The sequence below is a fragment of the Rhinolophus sinicus genome, chromosome 5, assembly GCF_057876585.1.
Source record: "Rhinolophus sinicus isolate RSI-liver-muscle chromosome 5, RSI-T2T, whole genome shotgun sequence".
NCBI classification, from domain to species: domain Eukaryota; kingdom Metazoa; phylum Chordata; class Mammalia; order Chiroptera; family Rhinolophidae; genus Rhinolophus; species Rhinolophus sinicus.
This window is the reverse complement of record NC_142505.1, coordinates 58,550,822-58,575,936: the sequence shown is the minus strand read 5'-3', so window position 1 is coordinate 58,575,936 and position 25,115 is coordinate 58,550,822. Positions and strand designations below refer to the sequence as shown.

The window sequence follows — 25,115 nt, the reverse complement described above, 5'->3', positions numbered from 1 at the left end:
TTTCATATGTAGTTGAATTTTAATTAGTTTCATATGTGAAATTCTAGTACATAATAGTTCAAAAATAGTAGACACCTGATATTTCCAGTTTAGTCTCTTTGAAAGCAGTCTCTAAGATTCATGCTATGAAAATCACTCACCGTTTTTCTGAAGCAGAAATTTGAACTGTATGTACCAAGACTGATGCACGCCACTGTGTGCTTAACTCCTGAATGATCCCCATCAAATGGCCAGATTCTGCCTCAGATAGCTTTGCTGTGACCTATTTTTCATTCAGATGGTGCTGGGTGGGCTAGGCAATAATGATACTGGTTTCTATTTATTGAGTATATAAGACATGCCAGGCTATGTGCTAAGTATTTTATTGCATGAACTTCTTTGAGCCTCAGAATAACTCTCTGCCATGTAAGTTTCTATTACTTAGCTCTGCTTTGCAGATGAGAAAACTGAGGTCAACATAATATAATTTATAAATGAAAGAGCAAAGCTATAACCCTAAGACTATCTAACTCCAGATTCAAGGCTAGATCTTTTATCTCTTACACTGTATTGCCTACATACAACTCTCATTCAAAGTTGGAAGGTGTCACATAAGTTGTTTAGTGAAATTTTACTGTACCTCATTGAGAGAAATTATGGGCTCTCGTCTTTGTGTATCTGGGGATTAATCAGGTCATGAGGAGGTATCCTTTGTGAATGTCGAGAGTTTAATGTATAGAACAACAGACAGGAGGATTAAACCATCTATCTCAGCTTTGGGGAAAAACGTATAAAAGTATACAGATCCATAAGTCATTTAAGGTTTTAAAAAAAAAGCCCCAAACAACAATAAAATCTGCATTCCGGGTGGTTGCTTGAAAAGCAGCTGTAATCACTTGGCCACCTCACATCTAGCTCAGTGCGCCTCCCTGAACTTCCTTTGTCCTCAAACTGAACAGAATGCAGAGGAGGTCTGTGTGGGTCTGGGACAAGATGGAATTTGGACCAGCTGTTCTCAAAGGTTACGTTAGAAACTCAAAAGGCTAAAACGGGTTGCTGTGAAAACCGCCTTCAAAAGTCACGGGCCCCACATTGTATCACGTGTCAGTACCAAGAAACTGTGGAAGAAGTGAAACTGGTAACACACAAATCCCCAAATGAACAAAATGTTTGGTTGGCCTTATCGATGAGGCACGACACATTTGACTTCCCGAATATCTCCCATTTTTGTGGTTTTCGAGGTTGCAGTAGAATTCAAACCTCTTTAGGTTCAAGTTCATCTAGTCTTGACAAAATATGACTTCCTGTGTCAGCGAAAAAAGGTTTTGATTTTTTAAAAATTGAGGGCAATTAGATGAAATATTTTCCACCAACTTTAAATGAATCAAGGTTAGATTTCTCTTAAAATATACAGGGGTCAAAAATCTGTGAATGAAACATAAGTAGGTTTCCTCGAGCCTTACCACATTGGAAAACCCGGAATTCCTATAAATCTAAATTTGCTTAAAGGGCCAGAAGACAGAGCAGGAAAAACAAAGAGGGCTAAGTGAGTATCTGTAATCATTGGGCAGAAGGCTTAAATCTCGTCTCTCCTAGGGTGAGCATGTCCCTTTAAAGCTGTCACCCTCTTTGTACAATAATGTATGTTCATATCAGCAACATCTATTGTGCTTATTCCATGTCTGGCACAGTTAGAAACTTTCTCTAGAGCAGAAAGTGAAAAGGACACAATCTCTTACAGTCTTGGAGTGAAGAGGTAAGGAAATGTATATGTGGACACAGCAATTTATAAACATTTTTTTTTTAATTTTTATTGGGGAATATTGGGGAACAGTGTGTTTCTCCAGGACCCATCAGCTCCTAGTCATTGTCCTTCGATCTAGTTGTGGAGGGTGCAGCTCAGCTCCAAGTCCAGTCGCAGTTTTCAATCTTGAGTTGCAGGGGGCACAGCCCACCATCCCGTGCAGGAATTGAACCAGCAACCTTGTTGTTAAGACCTCGTGCTCTACCCAACTGGGCTCTACCCAACTGAGCCATCCGGCCACCTCTCCGGAAGCTCCGTGGCAGCTGCTTGTCTTCAATCTAGTTGTGGAGGGCATAGTCCACCAGCCCATATGGGAATCGAACCGGCAGCCCTGTTGTTCAGAGCTCACGCTCTAACCAACTGAGCCATCTGGCCGCCCCCATAAACAACTTTTACAAACCGAGACATGAAGAAAATAATTGGGGTACTCTGCCAGGGGCCAAGTTTCTCTGGCTGGGGGCTACTCCTGTGAAGCCTTTGAGACAGGGAAGCGCTTGGGCTGATGGGAGCCTATGTCAAGATGGTACTGAGACTTTGGGGGGATGGCCAAGCAGGGGCCAGATGATCCCAGACCATGAAATGGCATTGGAGAGTCTTACACAAAGAGGTGACAGGGTCTGATTTACAGTTTGGAAATATCCCTCCAGCTACAATGCTCACACTATTTGGGGGAGGAGTAGAGTTGGGAAAGGAGTACAGTGGAAGCAGGAACTGACATAGTGAGAGATTATGAGAGTTCAAATGCAGCAGGGCAGAGGAACAAAAATGAGATGTATTTATTTATCGGTTCCCTCCTCATTGGCTGTACTCATTTGGACCTCCGTCAAAACTGATATGAATGTAAAATGTTTGTATAAATCTGATTGTATTGCATGAATTCTATTAAGCATTCTCAGGGAAAGGAACAATTAAGAAAGCCCGAAGGCCTTTACTGAGGCTTCAGCTTTGTCAGTTGCCAGAGACTGCAAACGCCCAAAGCACAGTGATTATAACAATGTGCAAAAATGCTTGAACTACTGGAGTTCTGCGTGTTCGAGTGTGACGTGTGGTGCACGTCGTTGCCATGGGAGTGAGCTCCTTAGGAAAGGATACTAGGAAGTACACTTCCCCTTGGTCTCTTTTCCATTTTCCTGACATGAGGTTGAATGGAGAAGGCCGAGCATAACCAGTTCAATGAGTTTCCGGATTTTTCTGTGCGTATGCTTATGGGACATCTGGAGAGAAAGGAAGGCATGACATCTAATTTCAAATGGCGGTGTGTGGAGGCTCAAGATTTGTTAATTTTAAAGCTCCAGTGGAGATTTTTGACTAGCCACTGCTTGTAGGTAGGCTCCATCGAAACCAGACATTGGTTTTTATGTTTTTTTATTTTTTAATTATAGTTGACATTTAATATTTTATATTAGTTTCAGGTGTACAGTATAGTGGTTAAACATTTATATAATATACGAAGTGGTCCCCTTCTATTAAGTCTAGTACCCATCTGACACTATACATAGTCATTACAATATTATTGACTACATTCCCTAAGCTGTACTTTAAGTGGTACTGGGCCTACCTCTGCCTGTAAATTTGTTTTTACTTTTAGTATTTGATTATCCATCAAAGATTTCTATGGAGTTTCTGAGGTTGAACTTGCTATTTTGGAGAAAGGAAATTGGACGTTCTCTACAGCAGGATTGCAAGACACTGTTGAATATCCATTTGAGACATGTGGCTACGAATTTAAAGTGGTGTTAATCGGGGGTCTGGCCCGGTGGCTCAGGCGGTTGGAGCTCCGTGCTCCTAACGCCAAAGGCTGCCTGTTCAATTCCTGCATGGGCCAGTGGGCTCTCAACCACAAGGTTGCAGGTTCGACTCCTCGACTCCCACAAGGGATGGTGGGCTCTGCCCCCTGCAACTAAGATTGAACACAGCACCTTGAGCTGAGCTGCCGCTGAGCTCCCAGATGGCTCAGTTGGTTGGAATGCGTCCTCTCAACCACAAAGTTGCCAGTTCGACTCCCTCAGGGGATGGTGGGCTGTGCCCCCTGCAACTAGCAATGGCAACTGGACCTGGAGCTAAGCTGCACCCTCCACAACTAAGACTGAAAGGACAACAACTTGAAGCTGAATGGCACCCTCCACAACTATGATTGAAAGGACAACAGCTTGACTTGGAAAAAGTCCTGGAAGTACACACTGTTCCCCAATAAAGTCCTGTTCCCCTTCCCCAATAAAATCTTAAAAAAAAAAAAAAAAAGTTTTGTCAATCAGCATTTTTGCTTTTAAACAGTCACACTGCTATTTCTTCTAAGGCAAATATCTTCAACGGGAAGTTGTTTCAATTTATTTCCCTTGGTATCTGTTTGAGTCTTTCTTTCACTGAGTGATAGATATTTCTTGAGCATCTATTATGACCCAAGGAGTATATTGATAGAATCCTCAGTAATAAGTTAAGGGAAGCAAGATGAGGAAAAAAAGATAGAAGTTAGGAGAGAGGGATGAAAATAACTTAGGAAAAGGGATTGTAAAATCCCTCTGGTGTTCACTTTCTAGTCTGTCGTTTTGCGTTTATATGACCTTGCGTGAATCACGTAATCTGCGTCTTTTGTTGCTCTCTCTAAATTTGAAGGCTTAATTAAACTATGGAGTCCTTGGCGACATATCAAGAAAAGATGTAACTGAAGTGGCAAATATGACACCTATTTTATATCTCAGATGTCTCTAAACTGATAACTCCAAAGACTTTGGTATCTTATTTAATCGGTAGCAACAGCAAGAATCTTTGATAAAGTTCTCCTTAGAGGTTGAGAACTTGGTGAAGTTTTGGGTTCAAAATAGAAATTACTACTCAGCAGGTTGATTTGCTCTGAATTTTTGTTGTTGCACCCAGAAGACAACAGCACAGGATTTTGGGGACTTTTGAGATTGTGTGTGTGTGTGTGTGTGTGTGTGTGTGTGTATGTGTGTGTGTGTGTGTGTGTGTGTGTGCAATGTTGGCCATTTCTCTTGTTTTTAACACCAAAAATATAAAACATTTGGAACAGAGAAAGAAAGCGTGACCTCATTTGCTTTTACTTTTGCTCATTTCCAAGTGCCCATGCTGACATCATCCCAAATGCTAATTTAGCCTCTATGGCTAATCCCCTAAAAGCCTCAGCAGTCAGCCGTATAATTTAGTGCCACTCTACAGAAACTTCAATTTAATTTCTCAGATTTGTTGAGGAGAAGCATTGAATTGAGTTTATCCCATAAAGCAGAAACAACACTGGAAGATCTATGGAAAGATCAGCCTTTCCAACACCATTGTCGAGAGCAGTGGTTCTCAATCTGGGACAATTTTGCCTCCTAGAAGACATTACAATGTTGAGACACTTTGATTGTCATGACTCAGGAGTGGAGGTAGACAGAGGCCAGGGATGCTTCTAAACTCCAACCATGCACAGACAGCTCTCACAACAAAAATGTTCTGGACCAAAATGTCAATGGCGATAGTGGTAAAGTTGAGAAACCCATGTCTACATCACCCCTTTAGTCCCATAACCACACATGGCAATTTCCTGGGTTTGTAAGCGTGCTAAAAGAAAAAAGCTGAAAATTTCATTTAAGTTAGATTTCAACATGGTACCTCAATAGCTTTCTGATGCCAACTGCTTTCTGGCTTATAACATCAGATGTAAAATAGGTCTATTTGTAATAAAAATCATAATAATCCCTTACATATATAAGGTACTTTATAATGTGTAAAACAGATTTACATATGCCACCATGCTTGTCACTTCAATCTTGTTAAAAAATTATAGCTGGTATCATAACCATTTTAAAGAAAGATAATTATTTTTGTCTGTTGAGTCTCTTGAAATGGTTTTTCACCTTGTTATAACATCTTAATTATTGAGGAGTCACCAGCAAGCCTATCAGATGTGAAGTATTTCTAAAAGGAAATGTTCAGAGTGTGGGGGGCTCATGTCTCTCTCACTGAGCATGAGTGAACTCACCTACAGGGAAAATGGAGCTTCAGGGATTGCCTTAGAAGTAGTAAATTGTATGGTATGCCACAAGGGTGCCACACATCTGATTTATAAAAATTCATATTTTCAGAAGGCAAAAGATAATATTACAAGTGATTTTCTTATTTGATTTGCCTTGTTTTACAGAACCAGAAACAGAAGAGAGTTACGATCAGGAAAAATTCCTGGCCTCTGATCTATTCTCTGTATGGCTTTTCCATGCTGTGATCCACAGAGCATAAGTTGAACATTTAGAGGAGAAAAGATCTAAATGTTCTTTTCACTGAGTGATAGATATTCTTTTGGGGATGGGAATTAGATGCCGAGTTATTGTGTGGATCTCCTGGACAATTTTAAAATCTATGAGTATAAACGTGTCAAGGCCATTAGACAATCAAAGGACCACCTTTGATTCTGGAAATGTCTTAAAGACAGACAGTGCCAAGAGACAAGGGTTCAGAAGAGTCTTTGCTGAATGTGAAATGAGTTTTTAACTCATTCAGAACTGGCACAGAGCGCACTGCTTTTGAACCCAGGTTTGAGCAGAAGGCAGACCTGGGGTGAAATGTTTGTTGGACCACTTGCTAGCTCTGTGGAATCACAGCAGTTACACACTGATACTCATTTCCTCCAGCTAGATCGGGATGGTACTCTGGAGCAGCAGAGAGGATTAAAGGTGTAATGGAATGGATTTAGCACAGTGCCAGGCACATTGGAAGCACCTGAGGACTGCAAATCCTTCTTGAAGGGGCTGGGAAGTTCTGATTATGGCAAACCCTCCCTCTACTTAAAACCCTTTGAAGAATCTAACTTTCCTAAAGGAATAAGTCTTCCTCTGCCTGTCCCCAAGGTTTACTGCATAGCCCACTGCTTTTGTCTCATGCTCCCTGATGCTGTATCTTAGTACATTGTATGTGCACCAGTGTTCACAGCAGCATTATTCACAAGAGCCAAAAGTTAGAAGCGACCCAAATGTTCATCCGTGGATGGATGGATAAACAAAATGTTGTAAATACGTAGAACAGAATGCCATTTCAGCCTTGAAAAGGAAGGAAATCCTGATACATGCGACAACATGGATGGACCTTGAAAACGTTATGCTAAGTGAGATAAGCCAGGCACGAAAGGACAAATATTGTATGATTCCACTTATACGAGGAACCTAGAGGAATTAAATTCTTAGAGCTAGAAAACAGAATGGTGGTTGCCAGGAGTTGGGGAAAGGGGAAATGGACACTGATTTCTTAATGAGTACAGAGTTTCAGTTTGGGATAAAAGAAAAAATTCTGAAGATGGATGGTGGTGATGGTTACAAACAGTGTGAATGTACTTGATGACTCTGAATTGTACCGTTAAAAATGGTTAAAGTAGTAAATTTGGTTGTGTATATTTTACCATGGTAAAAGTTTTTAAAAATAAGCATAATATAATAATAAGAAAAATTGCCATTATTTAATATTTACTATGTACTAAGCATTAGGCTAATCAATTTATGTATAGTCATTAATTTAATCCTTATACTAACTATTGGAAATCAGTGCTGTTGTTATTCCCATTTACCTAGAAGAAAACTGAGGCCTTGAGAGGTTAAGTAAGCCCAAGGTCACATAGCTAGGAAGTAGCAGAGCTGAGATTGAAACCCAGGTATTAAATTCCAAATTCTTAACCACCTAGTCCCTGTATGTTGACAAGCGTCACGCTTTGAATCTCTAGCCCAGATTTGAGAAGAACGATGATGACGATATTGATGCTTTGCTAACATTATTTTCAGCTTCTCAAAAAATTGTGAAGTAGTTCCCATCATCCCAATTTAAAGATGAAGCATAGCAAGGTTAAAGAACTTGTTTGAGTTCGCTGATCCGTGGTGGAGCCCGCATTTAAACCTAAATTCGTCTGATTTAAAGCCATATTGTCAACATAACTGTTTTCTTGACTATCCCACAATATCTTATTCCAAGATAACTCTCTCTTTATATTTTAAAGTTTCTGAACTGGGTAAACACTTTACTATATCAATACTGTATTCTCCCTATAGTCCAGTGTGAACTTGGTGGATGACCTTTGTAGAATTCAGGAAGTAGGGCACTTATCAGTCTAGATGTAATAAGCGCTCAGAATAAGTTTGTGAAAACATGATCTGCCCCAAGATGACCAAAACTGGCCCTTAAGTACAGACCAAAATGAACAAATCAGGAATGCAGGTGAGGCCAGCACGTGTGTACAGGAGAGAATTCTCTCACAGCCCTCCATGAGATGCTTCTGAGGCCCAAAATCCTTGGCTCTCCCAAGGCCGACTTCAAGACCCAGCCTGTGTAACTTTTAAATGTTCAAACCATGCTACGTGCATTTTGGTCACCTCCATTATGGCCACCTTTCTTTACTGCCCGTGCTTCAATCCCTTAGCCAGCAGCGCAGCCTCATTGTTAAGAAGCACTGAGACCCTCAGTGGACCCTGTGGGTCTTTCCATGGGCAGTGGTGTTCTTGTCTCCACTCACACTGCTGCTTCTTTACCAGTTTTACAATTGTCCTCAGAGATTGCAGAAAATGGGACTGGACAACTTGGAGCCCAAACACAATTTCCAAGACCTAAATTCCTGACCCCCATAGAGATCCTAAGAGATGCTATGGAATGCAGACTCCACCAACTGAAGCCAATCTGCTTTGTTCTGTGAAAGAGTTTTCTAACAACCATGAATCATTAGGCATCATAACGAAAGGGCCAATTTTCCTGCTGTAAAACCAGCTTTTCATAAAAATTGGCCTCCTTGATGTCATGAGTAGGATTAAATGACCTGAATGCAACTTTTTAACAAAGGAAATAGTGGCTACGAGTTTTTGCTTTTCTTTCTCTCTCTCTCTCTTTTTTTTTTTCCTGGAGTATATCTTGCCTCTACCCAGATCTAGGTCTGGAAAAATTTATTTGTAATAATAATTCGATATTACCATGGCAACTGCAATGTTTAAAAATTGCTGGTAGCAAAAGAAATCACTTCTCAAGAAAAATTTTTTTTTGCTGAGAAAATATATGTAATTTTTCAAGGCATAAATGATATATATACCTTAAAATATAATTTTCCCAATTAGTACTGGTAATGTAAATCCAAAATACAGTTGAAATTTCAATGTGATGGAGTCATAATGAATTTAAAGGTTGACCTGACTGGTATTATCTTATAGAAGAAGAGAAATGAGCCTGTTTGGACAGGGCCTTGAATTCCTCTAGTCATCAAATATTCATGCTATAAAAACTCTGTAAAATGCTGTTTCCTAAATAAATGTCAAGCATTACATGACATTCAGTGAATGATTCCAGGATGAGTGCAAACAATATTTCTTTAATTAAAAGCAAGCAAAAAAATGATAACTAATTAAATGTCATGATGGGACTGAAAAGTGTAGGAAAGGGCTGGCTTAGTGGAAAACCATGTTAGAAAATTGGGCTCTGATTCTAAGGAGAGGGGAGCTAGGGGCAAGTTCCTCCTTTCACGGGACCAGGTTCAGACTGCCAAATAATAAAATACTCTCAAAAATGCATCCGCAGAAGGGAGAGCCTTAGCGTGCCTTTAAAGGGCAGGAAGCCACAGTCAATGTAATTGGGAACATATGTTGCTATTATTAAAAATAATAATAACTAGCACTGAGTAAGTGCTTCCTCTGTGCCAGGGAGTTTGATAAGCATTTTATGTACACTCTCTCACCAGATTAACCTTGTGTATGGGACACCAGCAAAGAACCAACCCCCCCACCTGCCTTTTTTTGGCCAGAAATTGATATTTTGCATTTCCAAAAAAGCATTGAGTTAGTCTCAGAGGAAAACCCGGGATGTTGCTGAACTACCTTTGTTCATATTTTCAATGGGTATTGTTTTATTTTAAATTACATCATGGGAGGGGGCAGGCAGCACCCGATTCTTTTCAATATTCAAGCTTTGGCCCTGGTCTCTGGAACCCCCACCCTCACCCCCACCCCCACACCTTAGTTAACTAGTTGCCACCAGGTAATTCCCATGAGGAGGAGAAAAGTAGGCATACAACTTTAAATGAGATTGGAGCACAAGTCGCCCTCCCACCCTGAACTTGCTCTGAACCACTTGACTGGAGCACCTCCTGTCCAGGCTGGATACACTGCCTGCTGCAAATCCCTCTTGTTGTTTTTATCTGAACTTTGTGTCTGATTCCATATCATCACCCCCCAGGATATTTCTACCCGGGTTGAAAACACACATTCTCTTCCAGGCATCTGCTTCACGTTTCCTGGATGGCCCTGTAATGTGTTTGTTTAGCTCACTTCGCATTAGACTATAGATTTTGCAGTGGCCTTTTGAACACCAGCCTCAGGATGTTTGTTTTTGTAAGTTTTTGTCTTATCTCACTTCCTCTAAAAAAGCCTTACTTTTCACAGCTTGGCTGAAGCCTGAATAAGCCACTCTCAGAGCCCTGCCTCCTCCACATCTTGCCAATGTGTGAGGCCAAATTATTTGCAGTTTGAAAATCATAACCATTCTGCATTGCAGCATTTCATCAAATGGCCAGAGCTTTCCAAGGACATGGATAAGAGTACAGTCAACTTCATGAGCAATAGTCTGTCTCCTTTCTCTTCTTTCCTCCTTCCTTTTCCCTCCTATTTCCCCCATCACCCTCCTCCCTACACACTAGAGCATGGAACTGGGATGAAGTGCAGTGATTTTCAAATGCAAGGGAAGCACCTGGGGAACTTGTTAAAATGCAAATTCCCAGACCACATCCTCAGAGATTGAGACTCACAACAGCTGGGTGAGCCTGGGGACTCTGTGTTTTTAACAAACACCCCATACCACCACCATCCCGATCATTTTGATGAAAGACTTTGTAGATCTGAACATAAATAAACCCCATTAAAATGGTTAAAGTCCTATATTCAAACATCTCAGATCTCGCTTTGAATCCTTGTTCAGCCATTGCCTGGTTGGGTAAACTTCTGAACCCCAGTTTACCTCAGAGGTGGATAAAATAAAAGGTTGTGTGAGAATTCAAGGGGCTTAGCACAAAGTGAAAGTTCAAAAAATAGTAGCTCTTATTTTTCAGTTGTTGTGTTCTAAAGAAACACAAAAGAAATGAAAATGGTAGCAAACTGAATCTTATTGATAGTCTTTTTTCTATGAAAAGAAAGTGGTCCGAGTCTACGTCAAACTAAAGGCGAAACTAGGACCAAAATATGAAAGACAGAAAGCAAGTGCAGAGCTCCTTTATTTCCAATGATCTACATACAGTTCATAGCTTCCTTAGGCCCATCTTCACTCAGCATCCTTCAGGAGGTTTCTTGAATTCTCTTCCTCAGGGAGGTTGACCTTCCTGACCCTTAGTTTAAATCTACAGCTCTGGTTACTTCCTGTTGGTGTGTTTATTACGCGCTATGTTTAATTGCTAGTTTGATGTCTGCCTTTCTGCTAGACTGAGATCCACTAAGAGATGGGACTTAGTAGCCTTATTGCCTCTAGGAGGTTCCTAGTATGAACCGATATATATCGTTTGCGGAAATAAATAAATATAAGATTTTTTAAATAAATAAAAGCTTTTCAACTATGAAATAGAATGTCTTGGGGGTACTTACTTGCCTGCCATGGCAGGTCCATTCAAGTGGACCACGTGGATATATTGCTAAGGAAATCCCTGCAGAGAACTTGGTGACCAGTTGGCCAAACCTGTTTTCCAGAGCACCTCAAGGAAATCTTGGGCAATTTCTCGAAAAAAGACGAAGTTCATAACAAAGGCTCTCTTTTGCCATTTGCAAGGAGTTAGACAAATCGCACAAGGAAACGTCAGATGACAACATCCATTTTAATTATGTCTCCGTGAAACACCTGAAGGTACCATTTAAATGATGCACCCTGGCAGTCCCCAGGACCTCCAGATGATGAAGGGGGAATTAGTGAGGTAGAGACAGAATTATTTTATTTGCCCATCTACTCCCAGCTTTGCTGCATTAAAATTTTTTTTCATTTCTCATATGGAGAAGTTTTAGCTTGGCATTAGTATTCCCACAAAGGAAAGGTGATTCACCAGCTGAATGAACTAAGCACTCTACCAGACTTAGAAAAAGTTGGAAAAACAGCAAAAATCACACATTATTTCAAGTCTGGGAAAGCTGAGCTAATATTTTTTTTCTCCATTGTCTTCCATTTTCTGGCCAAAAATAGAAAGCCACTTTTATATTCTTTTAAATGTGTTTCTTAGGGGAAAAGACACTTTCCAAGTGGAAGCAGGAACAGAGGATAAATGCTAAGTTCTATTTCTTTTGGCATATTGACTTCATTTGAATTTTGCTCACATGGCTGGAGTTTCCATTACTGCAAAATAAAAGGCTACCTGGAAACTTAGCAAAAGTGAAGCAAGAAGGCAACATAATTCTTAGCCATGGTCTTAATCAATTTACTCCTTGTTACAACTTAACTAAACTCTACAGCACAATCCCTCTGCCTGAATATTTACATTGCATTATTTGAAAAGAAAATCAAGAGTGCCATATAGAACAACAGTTTTATGTGACGAACATCTGAATGTAACTAGATAAATTATGGTTTTGTTTTCATTTATTTAGCAAAGCTATGGAAATGCCATTTTAAAGGTATTTCTACACATTCCTCTATTCATTATTTTCTTATGGGGAAGAAAATGCATTGAAAACAAAGACAAAGTGTATTCTCTGGCAAGTATAATATTAACAGTTTCAGCGGCAGACTACCTGCCTTCTGGGAGGTCATTCTGCAAAGGCTGTGGACTCAGTCTGGTTCATGAAAGCCCCCGATACTTATTAGTTTGAGCTTTATTGGGTTTATCACTTGCCATAAATGCAAGAAAAAGCCAGTGTGGGGACAACCATATCATCAGATAGAAAGGATTGAGACATTCTGTGGAGAGAAACCCATTCTATACCATATAGTCAATGAAATCTGTGCAAAAGGAAAGCATATCATCTCTCTCCTGTGTGGATAAAGCAGCAAGAGAAGGATTCCTTTACTGAAGCAATTTCCAAAGTGCATTCCTTAGATGATATTCCATGGTCAAAAAGGTTTTGCACAATAACTCCATACTATTTCTACTTTTGGAGAGTCACAATGCATTTTAGCTAATTAAAGACCCTAAGAATCTCTAAAACCATATATACCCTAACTTAGTTTCCCTAAATTTATTTGATCTCTATTTTACAGCATACCTATTAATAATAACTAGACTTTCATTGAAAAATAGTACCTCAATCCCCAAACCCCTCTCTTACCCCTACTCCCTAGCTCTTCTTTTTTTCAGACTTTATTTAATGCATGGATGATATATAGTAACTCCAACACTTTCCAATCTTTTATATATCGTGACACCCATAGACAAATAGAAAACAAATTATAGTAGTTGTGGGACACACATGTACGTAATTAATTATTAACATATTTTCTCCACTAATGTTTTTTGACTATCTTTACCTGCCATAAAATATTCTGTGAGTTCTTCTACTCTCTAAATTTATGAAGCACTGGCCCAGACAGGAGGCCCCAGCCCCAAGAGCTGGAGGGTCCAGTAGCCTGGAGAAACCACTGCACCACAGCTTACCACTTGGGAGTTCCACTCTAACAAGTACGCACAAGTGAACCCACCCCAGCATTGGGAATATTTGTGTATACACTATTTGTATACTGACTGTGGAGTCTTCTCTACTCGCCCCTTGTTTAGTATCTTCAGGTGCCTACTTGGTGTAAAGTCAGATACGAGCCAGTGCAATGACTGGTGCCCTTTGTTTCACTGCCCACCCCTCCCCAAACATTTTACGGGGAGCTGCTGCTATATCATCCGAATGACTACCCTCATTTCCTATGTTAGGTACACTTCATTTTTCCTGTCTTGGTTTCTGTTAAAGGCAGCAGCCCAGATGGAGAACTGAAGGATGATCTATCAACTCACTTCACAACATTTGGAGGATTTCTACTTCCTTTCAATTAGGAGCAGGCTGTTCCCAGAGGATACCCTGATCCCCCACTGTCCTACTGGCTTCCAAAGCAAACAGCCAGAATTTGATTTCATTATCAGAGGTAGGACTCTGGGGAAAAGGTAACCAGGTAGAAAAGAGGTAACTGGCAGGGAAAAGTTATCTTTAAATAGACTGGTATGAGTCCGAGTGTTTTCCAGATACACCTATTAGCTAACACCACATTTCTTACTCCCATTTCGAGATCTCTAGGTCCTTTTTTTGCTTATTGTTTCCCAATAGAATACATTGTCTCCTTTTTAAAAAGGATTTTTATTAAAAAATATAGCTGACATACAGTATTATATTAGTTTCAAGGGTACACCATAGTTATTCAATACTTATATGCTTAAAGAAGTGAACACGATGATAAGCCCAGCAACCAGCTGCCACCGTACCACACTATCACAGTATCATTGATTATACTTCCCATGCTGTTCATTACATCCCCATGACTTATTTGTTTTATACCTGGAAATTTGGACCTCTTATTCCCCTTCACCATTCACCCCCCTTTATAAATTTATCAATTACAGGTGACATTCAATATTATTTTATATTAGCTTCAGGTGTACAGCATAATGGTTAGACATTTATATAACTTAAGAAGTGATCCCCCTGACTAGTCTAGTACCCACCTGGCACTATACATAGTTATTACCATATTGTTGACTATATTCTCTATGCTTTACTTTACATCCCTATGACTATTTTGTAACTATCAATTTTGACTTTTTAATCCCTTCACATTTCCCCCTGCCCCCCAAACCTCTCCCATCTATCACCCCAACAAATCTAGTACCCATCTGATATCATACATAGTTATTACAATATTACTAATTATATTCCTTGTGCTATACCCCACATCCTCATGACTACTGTGTAACAACCAATCTGTACTGCTTAATCCTTTCACCTCTTTCACCCACACCCCATCCTCCCAGCTGGCAACCATCAAAATGTTTTCTGTATCTATGAGTTTGTTTCTGTTTTGTTTGTTAATTTTGTTCATAGGTTCCACATATAAGTGAAATCACATTGCATCTGTCTTTCTCTGTCTGACATACTCCACTCAGCACAATACCTTCCAGGTCCATCCATGCCACTGCAGATGGCAAGAACCCATTCCCTTCCCTGGCTGAACAATATTCCATTGTATATATGTACCACCTCCTCTTTATCCATCACTCCATCGACAGACACCCAGGTTGCCTCCACATGTTGGCCATTGTAAACAATGCTGCAATGAACACATGGATGCACATGTCCCCTCGAAGTAGCCTTTTGGGTTTCTTTGGATAAATACCCTGACGTGGGATTGATTACTGGGTCCTTCTTTGTCTTTTGTTATAGCCTTTGTTGTAAAGTCTATTTTGTCTGGTATAAGTATTGCTACCAGAGCTTTTGTTTCATTTCCATTTTCATGAAATATCTTTTCCCCATCCCTTTACTTTCAGTCTCTGTAAGGGTCTTGTTTTCTTATCCATTTAGCCACCCTATCATTTGATTGGAACATTTAATCCATTTACATTTAAAGTAATTGTTAATAGATATGTAGCTATTGCCATTTTATTCACAATCCTGATTTTTTTTTTTTTTTTCCTAAAAGAAGTCCCTCTAACATTCCTTGTAATACTGCCTCAGTGGTGATGAACTCGTTTAGCTTTTTCTTATCTGGGAAGCTCTTTATCTGTCCTTCAATTCTAAATGATAGTGTTGCTGGCTAGAGTAGTCTTGGTTGTAGGTCCCGCTTTTCATCACTTTAAATACTTCCTGTCACTCCCTTCTGGCCTGCAAAGTTTCTGTTGAGAAATCATCTGACAGTCTTATGGGAGCTCCCTTATAAGTTACTAGTTGTCTTTCTCTTGCTGCTTTTAGGATTGTCTCTTTGTCTTTAACTTTTGTCATTTTAATTATAATGTGTCTAGGTGTTTTCCTGTTTGGGTTCATCCTGTTTTAGACTCTGTGCTTCCTGGTCTTGCATATCTATTTCCTTCATTAGATTAAGATAGTTTTAAGTCATTATTTCTTTAAATAGGTTCTCAGTTTCTTGCTTTCTCTATTCTGCTTCTGACACCCCTATGATGCGAATGTTGTTATGCTTGATGTTGTCCCAGAGGTCTCTTAAACTATCCTCACTTTTTTTTTTTTTTAATTCCTTTTTTCTTTTTGCTGTTCCAGTTGGGTGTTTTCTCCTACTTTATCTGAATTGCTGATTCAGTCCTCTGCTTCATCTAGTCTGCTGGTGATTCTTTCTAGTGCATTCTACATTTCAGTAATTGTATTCTTCACTTCTGACTGGTTCTTTTTTATGGTTTCTATGTCCCTTTTAATGCTTTCTGTCTCTCTGTTGAAGTTCTCACTACATTCCTTGAGCATCCTTATAACCAGTATTTTGAACTCTGTTTCTGGTAGGTTGCTTGCCTCTATCTTGTTTAGTTCTTTTTCCGGAGTTTTCTCCTGTTCTTTCACTTGGGACATATTTCATTGTTTCTTCACTTCAGCCACCTCCCTGTGTTTGTTTCTATGTATTAGGTAGATCTGCTATGTCTCCCAGTCTTGATTGGGTGGTGTTATGTAGTAGATGTTCTTTAGGGCCCAGTGGCACAATCTGCCTGGCCACCTGAGCTGAGTGCTCCAGGAGTGTCTCTTGTGTGTGCCCTTCTGTTATATTTGAGCCTTGATTGCTGTTGGCATATCAGTGAGTGGGATTGACCCTTACTTAGGCTGACTGGCTGTGGGGTTTGGCCACATCCATAGCTTATGGACAGTTGTGCAGGGGGCTTGCCTTACTGAGTAGTATTCACCCCAGGGGGCTCTGGTGCCTGATGAAACCACCCTTTATGGGTCTAATTGGGCTATGCTCTGCTATGGTCTGAAGCCATCCTCCAAGTATGTTGGTTCTGGAGCCTCTTAGGTGGGGCTCCAATGCAGGCCCTGGTCAACTACTGCTTATGACTGGCTGAAGGCTATCTGGTAGGGATACAAAGTGATCCACAGTTGTTTTCTGCCTGTGCTAACCCTGGGGGCATGTGGGAGAGACTACACTGTGAACCAAGGATGGCTGCCACCAGTACCAGGCCTGGAGTAACTCCGTGAAAAGCCAAGACACCTGGAGGCCTGTTGCCATCAGCCAGCTTCCTTAAGGTTCAGCCACTGATAAAGCCTTGCGTGGTATGAGTTAGGTGAGGTGGAGTCTCAGGGAGTCACTAGAGTGGGAAGAGTTGTGGTCATCAGGTTGATGTAGACTCTGGTTTGGTGCCAGTGTTGAGTCTGGGGCCACTCAGCGTAAGTCTCAGAGCATATCAAGGCCAGTTGCTGCCTGCCTACGGCCCGTGGACTCTGATAATTTTCTAAAAGAGTGCAATGTGGGATGGGCTGGCTGCTGGTACAGCAAGTGCCTCCAGTGGTGGGTGAATAAGGTAGGAGAGTGTCCCAGCTGAGTGAGTAGGAAGGAGCAGCAAAGTTCACCAGGCCAATCAAAATCAGACTTGGCCAAAGGGGGCAGGCTCAACATAAGAGAGATGGTACCTTCTTGCCAGCTGCATGGGAGAAGTACCCCTCACTACGAAAATGCCAACTGTCCTCCAGTCCTTCCCCTGTAGGCACACCCCTCAGTCAGCCCTCCATGTGTCTCTGAGGCCCTCTGAGTCACCGTCCCTCTGCTGGAGCCCAGGGTGAGTACCTGTGAGTGAATGAGTCTTTGCATGGGCCATTTAACAGGATGTCTGGGTTTCCTGAACCTTTCCATCTCACCCAAATGCTCAGAATTCCTACTGTTTTTCACAGCCAGATGTTGTGGGGGTTCCTCTTCCTGGCAACAGTACTACAAGCTGTGGAATCTGGTGTGGGGGGATGGGGTTCCCTCACTCTTCTGGGGGAACCACTGTAGCTGAAATATCCCTCCTGATTCTCCACTACCATAGGGAGGTTTGGGGCTTGTTCTGTGTCTCTGCCCCTCGTAGAAGTCTCAGTGTGGCTTCTTCTTTATATTTTTAGTTATAGGACTTCTGTTCAGCTAGACTTCAGATGGTTCTCCAGGTTTATTGTTTTATAATTTAGCTGTAATTTTAGTGTGTTCATGGAAGGACACAGGCACCGTGTTTATCTACTCTGCTATCTTGGATCTCTCTTATTTTCTCCCTTTTAGTCTCTTAAAAAGTAATCTATATTTCTCAGAATTGAAATTATACAAATGAACAAAACAAACAAAAATCACTCATAAAACCACCATCCAAATAGAATCATAATTAACATTATACTGTGTTTCTCCCAATCTTTTTCCTTGCATAAATATTTTTAGTGTATTTTAAAACATCAGAATATCTGTACATAATGTATTAGAAACATCTTTTCCAACCTTACTACACAGCTCATTTGTCTTTACATACCATGAAATATTCTGTGATATCATTTCTGGAGGTGATGTGAACTCCCCTTCTGTGGTTCCATGTGTGATGATACATATGTTTGATCCATTCCTTCATGTCATCCAACGTAGTGGTTCAATGTTGCAGGTTGTTTTCTTCCTATTATAAATAGTGTTATGGTTTAACCTGACACCTAAACCTTGGCACAGACACCTTTGACTTTGTACCATTTTTGCTTCATTTCTGGTGAAATACAAGACAGCCAAACAAACAAACAAAAACCCAAGTAGACAAAACAAAGCATAAAACATTTTTACAGTTAGCTGAATAAAAATGAACAACCATTGCATAACAATATAAATGTGCTTAATGCAACAGTACTGTACATTTAAAAATAGTTAAAATGGTAAATATTGTTATGTATATTTTTATCACAATAAAAAAACATTTCTTTAGCTTAATATATGTTTATGAAATTTATCCTTGTAGTTTGTTCATTTACATTGTTGAATCCATACCATTGAATGAATATACCTTAAATTATCCATTCTAGTAAAGATGGCATCTCAGATTTACACTACTACAAACAGTCTGCAATATTCCTATGGAACATGTGTACCCACTTCTCTAAGGTATATGCCCAAGACTGACATCACTGAGTCATGGAATAAGTATATACTTTAACTTGAGTAGATGAAGCCAAAATATGTGATTATATTATTTATGCCAAGTATGTATAAGGATTCCCAATGTTCTACATTCTCCCAACATTTCGTAGTATCAGAGTATAATTTTTTTGTCAATATAGTAGATATACAATAGTATTTCATTTTCATTTTTATTTGCATATGTCAGATTATTAATGAGGTTGAGTACTTTTTCATATATTTATTAGTCATTTGGATTTTCTCTTTTGTAAAGCAAAAGATGAGGCTTTTGCAGACACTTTTCTATTATAGTATTTATTTTTTCTTATTGTTTTGGAAGAGTTCTTTATGTCTTCTGAAAACAAACCCTTTGTTTGTTATATGTGTTTCTCCATTCTATAGCTTTTCTTTTCAATTCTTTAGTGGTGGTGTCTTTTGATAAGTTTTTTAAAATATAGTGAAATATACAAATTTTCCTTTAGTTCCCTGTATTTTGTTTAAGACACTTTTATCTACCATATGTTCATGAAAATATTCTTCTATTTATTTTCTAAGTTTTAAAGTTTATCCTCTCCTAGTTGGATCATAAGCTAATTAGAATTATTTTGTATATAATGCAAGGTAGAGGTATAATTTGTATCTTCTTTTTTAAAAAATATGGATACTCAATTGTCCTAGCAACATTTATTGAAATTTGGTCTTTCCTTACCAACTTTCAGGCTACCTTTGTCATGTAGCAAATGTCCATATTACATGCATGGGACTGTTTCTGGGCTCATTGTTTGGTTGCAGTGGTCTGTTTGCCTTTCCCTGAGCCACAGTTCATTCTAACATCATAGTTATCCCTGATCCTTGATCGGGCGCACCTCCTATAGTGTCATTCTTCTTAGTGCTTAGTCATCTTATCATCCTTTGCAATTCCACATACATTTTGGATTATCAGCTTGTCATATTGTTGAAAAATTGGGGGATTTGATTGGGGTGATTTTGGAGGCGAATTTATATCTTTACGATACTGAGGCTCTCAATCTATGACCATCTATTTAGGTTCTCTTTAATGTCCATTAATAATATTTTATAATTTACTCAGTAGAAGTCTTCAATTTTGTTAGATTTATTCTTGCATATCTTTAATGCTATTCTGAATGCTAGCTTTTAAAAATTTTCATTTTTGGTTTGCTAGTGTATAGTAGTATGATTGATTTTTTTATAGTGATATTATATCTAGAAAATATATTTAATTCTCTTATTGATCCAAATAACATACTGTGGTTTCTTTGGGGTTATATATGTCATATCATTTTTAAGTGACAAATTTGTTTTTTCCTTTCTAATCCTTATGCTTTTGGTTTCTTAGTCTTACCTCACTGTGCTGACTGAAACCTTCAGTGTAATTATGACTAGAAGTGGTAATAGTACACATCTTTATATTTTTCTTGATCTCAAAATGGGGATGCACTTTTAAGTATAATGACTGCTGTTTGTTTTGTTATCTCCTTTATCATGTTAAGGGATTTGGGTCCTTTTTATTCTTTTTTATCATGAATAATACAGAATTTTTTTCAAATGCTTTTTCTGCATTTCTGTATATTTTGTGATAATTTATTAATTTCTCTTTTAATGTCTGTTATCTATTCTTTTATAGCAAGCCATAACAATATTTAGTGGATTAAAAGAATTACCATTTTATTATCTCTTACACGTCTGTGAGTTGAAAGGGCTGAGCAAGGTGGTTCTTTTGCCCTCTGGTTTCAGTGAGCTCATGCAGTTGCAGTGAGATTGTGTTTGAAGCTGGAGTCATTTCAAAGCTCACCTTTGGTGTTAGAAGGTCCCAAATGGCTCATTACATGTCTGGCACCTTGGTGAAAATAGCTGAAGTCACGCTGCAGCTGTGATGCTGAGAGGCTAGGCTCTCTTCCTGTTGTCTCTGGACCTCTTTCTTTCTCTGTGGCCTCCACAAGATTTCTCCAGCTGGGTAGCTGACTTCTTACAGGGTGGCCCAAAGTACCAAGCAGGAGCTCTCAGGCCTTCTTGTGGCATATTCCTGGAATGGGCACAGCATTGTTTCTGTTCGTTGGTTAATGTAATTCACAGGCCAGCCAGCCCAGATTCAGTGACAGGGAGACTACACAAGCATAGAGGCCAAGAGGCATCTTTAGAGACCAGCTGCCACAATATATTAATGTGGTGAATTACGTCAATTAGATTTTCTAATCTCTGCTAGCTTTACGTATTGGAGATAAACCCAACTTGGTCATAATTAATTATTTTCAAATCTAATGTATTACTTGCTTAGCTTGTCTCACTTCTATTTTTTCCTAATAATACATGAGATGAAAAATTGTGGGTCATCCTTGCCCTTAAAAAGAAACTGATAATACTCTCATATGAAAATAGTTGAGGTTCCAAGTTCTCTCCTCTGCTAATGTATGTCCTGAGATGAAATGTCTTTCTTTTCATCGAGAGGATGAGACACTGAGACAATTTCATTTCTTCTAGTTTGGCAAGCATCAGAACCTGAGTAGCCATGATTTCAGTCGGTGACTCATTGGCACATTGGCATATCCTGTTCCCTGCTGATGGTGCCACCTTTTACACTAAAGCATTCAGAACATCTTGCATTGACAGTGAGATGAATCTCCTTGGCTGCCCCTTCTAGTATGCGACCTCACAATGATTGCATTGGAAGGATTATGACAGCAACTTCCCACAGCCCTACAGTACCCAACAAATGTAGGGTGACTCATGCATCTGACAGGGAAGTTAATGTTTCTTTTCAGGGCTTATATGGGTTACTCTTTCCCTGTGTTCCCTTACATTTGCTGATCTTACTTTACAATAAGTTTCTGAAAAGATTGGAGGATATCACTATAAAGTGATTAGGATGGCATTTAGTTACTAGTATAGTGGATGCTATTTGAAAGATTATAACTTAATATGTACTAGATTTTGTGTGTGTGTGAATGTGTGTGTGTGTGTGTGTGTGTGTGTGTGTGTGATATTCTGGTGGACAAAACAGCCACTAATTTATCAACATCCTGCCCATTGAGAGGTGAATCTGTGACTCTTCCCCTTAAATCTGGGTGAGCTCTAGAACTGCTTTGAGCTGGAAGATGTGGATGAAGTGATGCTGTGACTGTTTTCAGCCCCAGGTCTTAATAGACTGTTAACTTCTACTTCCTGTCTCTTGGAATACTCCTTCAGGGAGAAGCCAGCTGCCATATACAAAGTCCAAAAATCTTGAGACTGTACTGCCATGCCACAAGGAAGCCATAAGGGAACAGAAAGATCTGACTAGCTCCCATTCAACTATACTGGCCATGTTGGTCCGAGCACCAGACATTGTAGGTGATGGATCTATCAGGTGATCAGCTTCAAATGACATCCTTTGATACAAACTAACATGGAGTTTATAGGAGATGAAATCAGCCCATCTATAAATACAGATGAGTTCAGTTTGGGTTGTACTGTGTTTGAAGTGCTGTGGGACATCCTGATAGAGATATTCATAGAATGCAGATGTTTAAAGTTTAGGATGAATGAATTAGAGTGAAGGTGTAGACCTGAAAATCTTGAGTGTGTGCATTATTGGTTTTTGACACCATTGGATATGGCCCACTTCTTTTGGTGGTAGTTGTTCACTGGCAGGGGTCACACCTTTTGGTGAGTTGAAGAGAATTGGACCTATGAGGAAAAGGGACAATGTGTGCCATACAGCTTGAATGAAACTTTCTCCCAGGCAATTCTAATACTTGTCCCCAAAGAACAGTATCAAATCTGCCCCCTCTCTTGCCAAAAACTAAACTAAAATGAAAACCATTATGTTACAATATAGGCCATTGTTCATATGATTATTATGGTCTTTCATGTAGATATTTTCTCACTTTTATAGTTATTGATCAAATTATCTCTTCCTCTCTCTTTTTTATGGCCTATAAACACCTACACCATCTGGTTCTTGGCTACCACTATGATCTCATTTCCTTTAATTTTACGCCTCACTCACTTTGCTCCCGCCACTTTGACTTTTTTTTTTTTTTTAATCTGTCCTTTCAATTTACTAAGCACATTCTCAATTGAGGGCATTTGTACTTATTATTCCTTCCACTTAAGATTTTATTTCTCAGATCTTCCTGGAGTTCTGTCCTTCCCCAAATTCAGATGTCAACCCAGATGTCACCTTCTCAGAGAGTCTATGCCTGCCTACTACACAGACTATTTAATTTCTTTATAGTACCTATTAATACCTCACATAAAAAACATCTATTTTTTTGTAATACTATTAGCTTCATAAGGACAGGATTTTTGAATATCTAATTCCCAGCTCCATATGAGTACATAGTAGATTTTCAATAAATAACTGTTGAATAAAGAATGAATGGTCATCTGGACACAGAGAAGTGGACAGAGAGGTCCTGTGTGAGCTAGTCTTCCAGGACTCTGTTTCCAGTGCTCCCAAATCTTATACACTGGTCAATGGGTCTCAACCTCAACTGCACATTGCAATCATCTAGGGTCCCACTGAAGCATGAGTTCAATTTCCAGAAATTCTGTCATAATTTGTTGGGGTGTGGTCTAGGCGTCAAGTTTTTTCACAGCTCCCTAGGTGAGTATTATGAGTACCCACCTGAGAATGACTTATTAGGTGTTACTACAACAGAAGTAATCTTTTCCTGAGTTTCTTGTGACTTCTTTGTTTAGTAAACTCTGAGACTCTCTCTACAACCAACCAGTATTAAAGATATTCTCCAAAATACTTGGTCTAAAGAAAGATCTGGACTGCTCATGTTTACCTTAAGGATCAAATTCCCATTCACTGGTGGGAACATTTTGGTTTGTAAGAAAAGATACATGGAGCTAGGGATGGCATATAAGACAAATTCAGTATTTTCCACAGTTGTGTCTTTCTTGATCATTTCATATTAAAGTAGAATAGGAAAGTAACTTAACAGTCCCCCTGGGAACTGGATAGGATTTTGACATTTTGAAGGTCACTTCTATGCCCCAAGGGAAGCGTATAGGAAAACGGAGCCAGGTTTATTCCCTAAGCCCATCTTTTGGGTAACATGGGGAAGGTACCAATGGCATTGATGGGCGCTATGTAGCATGAGGTTGGTTGAAAAATAATTAAAGCAGCAAAAGCCTCTTTTCAAAGGAAATAAAACTGTAATCTCAATTCCTAAAACTGATCAAAGTGGAGCAGCTCTGTTTGAAGTAGAGTTTGTAGCCTGGAGGCCAGCTCAGTCCAGGCTGCCTCACACAATCCCCCCCCCCAGATGGTTCTGGAGGACTGAAGCCTAGGGCTCTGCCAAATTTAACTTGAAAAACATTCCTCCAGATGATGCTTTTTGGAGTAGCAATTATAGATCTCTCCTGATTGAGAAAATGTACCACAAGATAAATTAAACTAATCAGAAATAGGTGAGGGTGTACTGTGGTTTCTTTCGTATCAAGATTGAGCATGGTATCAAGATTAACTGGATTGGCCCCTTCCTAGGAAAGCTTTAGTATACACGAGCTTGACCCAGGGACCTTGGAAACACGTAGGTTCTGATTCAGTGGATCTTGGGACTCACGATCTGCATTTATGATAAGCTCCCAAGTGCTGCCAATGCTTTGAATACCAGGGTTTCAAATCACAATTTGTATATCAACACCACCCCCCCCCCACTCCAGGAGACTTATTAAAAATGCAGATCTTGGGGCTCTATCCTGGATGCAACCCTCTGGTTGTGGGTCTGGAAGTCTTTCTTTTTAACAAGCTCCCTAGCTTTTTCTGATGTTTGCAAATTTGAGAACTATGCTCTAGCATGTTTGTCTATATATCTTACCCTTCCAGACCCAGGAAGACAGTTTGAGAGTCAACAAATGCCAGGGCTGAAGGAAGGTTTGGAGATCACCCAGCCTAACCTTACTCTTTTATTAATTAGAGCTCCCAAAGGGCAAACAGCTCTGCCAGGTGCCCATCACCAGCTGGCAGCAGAGCAGAGCAAACCCCAGAACAGAAATATCGGACTTGCTAACCCTCAGCTTCCCCCAGAATACCCTGCACCTTCTTTGTCCTTACGTCTCTGTCTGTGCTGCTTCCTGAGACCAGAGACCAGGCCTCTCTTGTCTTCTGCTGTGTTCCCAGAGCAGTGCCTGGCAAGGGGAATGTGCTTAGTAACTCTGACCGTTGTGTATTCCTGCTATGCTTCTGCCTAATCAATGATCTTCAAATTCTCTTACTAAATATTTTCAAGTTATAAAAATGAAAATTGATGTTCCCAGATGAAATACCAACATTCTCATAAGAGTCGGAATACAGTAGGCATCCAGAGCTGGGCTTTGG

General features: G+C 39.7%; 1 long non-coding RNA gene across 5 annotated transcripts in view; it reads right to left on the bottom strand.

The window, feature by feature from the left end:
• LOC109461181 (uncharacterized) overlaps positions 1-25,115 on the bottom strand; it is a 363,848-nt gene that overhangs the window by 29,671 nt on the left and 309,062 nt on the right. For 4 of the 5 annotated variants that reach the window (XR_016021311.1, XR_016021314.1, XR_012489737.2 and 1 more), the window contains 2 exons: positions 20,598-20,828; positions 18,159-18,296 (listed from right to left, as the gene is read on the bottom strand). This is a non-coding gene — a long non-coding RNA (uncharacterized LOC109461181). Of the gene's footprint in view, positions 1-18,158; positions 18,381-20,597; positions 20,829-25,115 lie in introns of all 5 variants that reach the window. The other variant, XR_016021313.1, reaches the window with a different exon arrangement.